Source organism: Octopus bimaculoides, chromosome 5 (genome assembly GCF_001194135.2).
Source record: "Octopus bimaculoides isolate UCB-OBI-ISO-001 chromosome 5, ASM119413v2, whole genome shotgun sequence".
Taxonomy (NCBI): domain Eukaryota; kingdom Metazoa; phylum Mollusca; class Cephalopoda; order Octopoda; family Octopodidae; genus Octopus; species Octopus bimaculoides.
In genome coordinates this window covers 40,354,817-40,359,779 of record NC_068985.1, presented here as the reverse complement: position 1 = coordinate 40,359,779, position 4,963 = coordinate 40,354,817, and the positions used below count along the sequence as shown (strand labels likewise).

Here is a 4,963-nt window from a genome sequence, read left to right as displayed (position 1 = left end):
TGCACAGAGAGAGAGAGAGAGAGAGAGAGAGAGGGAGGTTTATTTCAGTTTCTGTCTATTGAATGCTTTCAAAGGACATAGAATATATGAAATATGAGAAAATATGTTGTGTGTGTGATGCAATGTCATCCATAGCTCATTCATATGACTCTCCATGATGAATTCTCGTGACTGTTGTCATTCATGCTAACACTCACACCATGTCACCACCATTACTGCTAGTAGAAGTTGAATGAATGAGTTAATTTGATATTTGAAAACTAGCTCATTGATTTTGGGTTCAAATTCACCATTAATACTCTCTCTCTCTCTCTCTCTCCCCCTCTCTCCCTCTCCCTCTCCCCCTCCCCCTCACACGGCCGTTCTTTACTTATTTATACTCTTTCAAGTTTAGATTCCAAAACTGGAATGTCTTAGAAATTGTTAATGTGTGAAATAACACTTTTGTGATAAAAAAAAAAGGGGGGAATATAATTGTTTAAAACCATGCCCCAGAAACCCAGCTCCACTTCCCATTTTCTCTCTGGACGAACAAGCAAACAAACTCAGATTTTCCTCCATTACATCCCCCTCTCCTCCACTTTACCCTTTTCAACATCCTTACTATTTCATTTCCATTTGTCCATATTGACATGAATGGAAGGAAAGTGTGTATATATAATTCATCTAAAATTATTCATTTTTTTATCTGTTTAACTCAACATCAATATGTGTCCTAATTTTTCACTTACCAACTTAGTGTTTTATATGAGTGTAACTGACTTACAAGTTATCTATATATGTTTCAGGATATAAATAATTTAAGTTGTTATTGGGTACATTTTTACCCTTAATACCTCAAACTTTAAAATTGCTTTATAATAAAAGGAAGTTTTGCGAGAGAAAAAAAATAATCTATTCTCTATTTTTTATATGTGAATATCCATCCTTTTACATTTAGTTTGATTATGAACTTGGTTGGTTTGAATTAACTTGATTAAATTTTTGTTTGTTTGTTTGTTTATTTGTTTGTTTCAAATTAATAAAACTAAGATGGCAGAAAAATTGAAAAATTGTAATTCAGAATGAAAGAAAACTTGATAAAGAGGTATCTTTTTATATAGGTATTGAATGTTGATATGTGTTTAAATTACAGTTTCAATAGATTTGATTTCCTCTGTCCTAGTTTTGATGTATTAAAACATCACATTGATTTGAAATTAAATTGAAACAATAGAAATAAAACAAAATAAATATGAAATTAGAAAATAAACAAAAGGATTGAATTCTGCTTAAAACACTTGATCTTATAAAAATATAGAACATCTGAAATGAGACTTTGTTACTGTGTAGCTCCAAGTTGCATTTGATCATGCAGACCTTTGATCAAAGAGATTGCAGACATAGCCATTTTTTTCAAACAGTGTATCTTGGACAACACTCTTTAATGCAGGATGTAATTCAAAGGAGATTTGGTTCTCTCTAGCAGATCGTGCAACCATATAGACACCCTCTTTGCTGCTGTTATTGTGTAGTTGAGGCCAGTTCTGACTCAGCAATTCTATGGCACAAAAATAGGGGCCAAATGACTAGTTATAACCTACAGATACTGACTTATCTTGTAAGAAGAATGAGTGTATAAATTATATACATATATAGTGTATAAATTTTAGAATCAGTTGGTTTAAATGATATTTAGTATTCAATTACCCTCTTTTATGTTTTGGGTTCAAATCCTTCAACAGTTGACTTTGCCTTCTATTTTTCTGGGTATTTTCAGTACACTGTATAAATAACACAGTCTGTTTTGTTCCTTTGTGCTAGTTTAAGAAATCAGTGTTAAATCTTCCATAAAATAACCATTAGTGAATCCATTATGTTTTATAAATGGCAAATATTGATTTCAGCAAAACCATAAAGACTTAGTTGGCTGATTCATTTGAACACATGCAAATTATGCATTAAACTTGAAGAGACTGTTACTGCTGCCGCTTTGGTTTGTTCTACTTCAGTGGAACTATGACCACAGCTGTAGCTAACTAAATATTTCAGTACAACCCCTACATTTCTGTGTATTCTCTTGTTCATTTGCTGGTTTCAATCGCTGGACTGCAACTATGCTTGAGCACCACTTTAAATTATGTCAATGCTAATACTCATTTTTATCTTTAATTATTAAATGGCTACATTCACCATAGTTAATTCTCTTTAAGAGGAAGAAGCTACTTCCCTTTTACAACTTCAATACTACCAGGCATCTATACTGTTATACACACACATTTATGTGTGTGTGTGTGTGTGTGTGTGTGGTCGCACAAGAAAGAGAGAGAGAGGGGAGGGAAGCCTTGTTTCAGTATCAAATACCTCCTGGTTTACTATTTTAGATTTCATCAAATCTGTTTTATTGCATTACGCACACACGCACACACACACACACACACACACACACACACACACACACACACACACACACACACACACACACACACACACAGAGTTTATACCTACTAGATCTCATTCACAAGGCATTGACCAACTTGAGACTATGGTAAAAGAAGACACTTGGCCCAAGATTGCACAGTGGTATTGTATCTGGATCTATGAAGTTGATAAGTGAACATGTTAATCACACAACCGTGCCTGCTCCTGTTTGTAGATATAAAATGTTCATATATGTACTCTTTAGAAGTGCATCTTGATATATCAGTAGGAAATAGAAATTGCAAAAAAGTGTACTACTTAATTGATGATAAAGAATTTTCATTGTATATTTTTTATCCTTGTGCTCAACTCCTGCCTTGGTTAACTTTACCATTCATTCTTCTGGGGTAGATAAAATAATTACCAGTCAAGTACTGGGGTCCATTTAATTGATTGTTGTCTCTCCAAAATTTGTGGTTTTGAATTATGATGGAAAATAGCAATTGGCAGAATTGACAGTGTCTGACAAAATGCTTTGTTGTGTTTAATAATGTCTCTACATTTTGAGTTCATGTACTACTAAGTTTGTTTCTGTCTTTTAGATTTGGTAAATACTAGGTATGAACCAGGTCATTTAAATTAATATATTTCATTTTGAAAATGTATGGGTTTGTATTAACTATTGTTACAAATTATAACATTAATTATAAGGAATAAAGTGATGAGCTAGCAGAGTCTTTAGAGCATAAAAAAATTGCTTGTGGTATTACTTGCAGTTCCTTATATTCTGAGTTCAAATCCTGCTGAGATCAACTTTGCTTTTTTACTCTTCTGAGGTCAGTAAAATGAAGTACCAATCTAGTTGTGAAAAGTATTGACTAACTCTCTCCTGTCAAAATTGCTGGCCTTGTGCCTAAATAAGAAGCCATTACTAATAAGGAATGAAATGGGAATAATAGTAGATTACCTTTATATTTAATTTTGTTCTTCTACATTCAGAGTTCAAATGTTACCAAAGTCAACTTTGCCTGTCAAACTTTCCTGGTTCAGTGAAAGTACCAGTCATGTTTTGCAATTGATGTAGTTAACTACAGTCCTCTTCCAGAATTCATTCCTATATAGCAAGGTTAGAAATCAACAATATACAGAGAGTTAGTGGTGGAGAAGAGTGATGGTATGCTGGAATATTCTGGGTGTCAACTAGAATGAACCTGTTGCTCAGTTCCAGAGGACTTTCAGTCTGAGCACTATGGATAATTTTCAGAAATCTTTGGCCTGGTAGTACTGCTGAGAAGCATTACCAGTTTCAGATAAACTAACTCTACAAGCATGGAAGTGCCATCAGCTGAGCCTGTACAAGATGTACACAGTGACAAAATGGTTCTGCATATACTGTTCAGTGTCTGAGCAGATTGACTTGTAAAGTTAAGTTGACCAACTGTTGGGAATTCAGTGTGAAGATTGTTCTGCTACTTTCTTTGAACTAAGAAAGAGAAAGATAGGTAGTTTTTATCTGTCTTGTGGCTACGGTAAAAGAAAATACTGAGCAATACTGAAAGGACTGCAGACACTCTTTCATCTTCAACCAAGACTTCATTGACTTTTTCAAGTTCACTTGGAGGAGAAAGTGAGAGTTGAAAGAAAGGAGTGGGGCTCTCTAGTAAATTTTTTAAAGGTGGGTAATAGTAATGAATATGACATGAATGAATGGGTCTAGTCCCAGCACGCACTTGTAGATTTGAGAACTTTAGTTGAAAGAAAGCATTTGCACCTGGTTTTGTGTGTGTGTCTATTTCTTTCTGTTATAGTCACAAGACCCAAAACTTTGGAGAAGGAGCTAATCAATTATATTAACCCCAGTGCTCAACTGATACTTAACCCTTTCATTACTGTACTTATTTTGAAATGCACTGTGTTTCTTTCAATTACTTTAAATATAACAAAGAATTTAGTAAAATAACTTAGTTATCATTAAGCTAGTGTTAGGAACATAAATTGTGACGAAGGTTTGGTGGAAGATTTTAATTCAAAACTTATATGAAAACAAGACATTTGTACTCAGAGACAGAGCCGGTTTCAGCTGGGTTGGTAATGAAAGGGTTAAAAGGCAAAGTTGACATTGACAGCATTTGAACTAAGAATGTAAAGAGTCAGAAGAAATGCATCTAAATATTTTGTCTAATGTGCTAATTACTCTGCCACCTTTATATATAAATAGATGTATGTATGTATGTATGTATGTATGTGCATGTGTCTATCTGTGCACCTCTCCGTCCATCCGTCTATCTATCTGTCTGTCTAATTTAAATGTGTGCTTGTGTATATGAATGTATATGTGCATGTATATATAACTGGCTTGTAGCTTTGGGTTTGTCTACACTTGTCCAAGATGCTGTGCAGTGGCACTGAACCTGAAACCACATGCTTGTGAAGCAACCTTCTTAAGCAAACAACCATGCCTGCACTTTTTACTCTCTCACACACACAATATCATTTTATATATTTCTCTCTCTCTCTCTCTCTCTCTATATATATATATATATAGAGAGAGAGAGAGAGAGAG

General features: G+C 34.1%; 1 protein-coding gene across 13 annotated transcripts in view; it reads left to right on the top strand.

The window, feature by feature from the left end:
• The window catches only part of LOC106869124 (sorbin and SH3 domain-containing protein 1), a 482,929-nt gene that overhangs the window by 148,386 nt on the left and 329,580 nt on the right, over window positions 1-4,963 (top strand). The window lies entirely within an intron of this gene.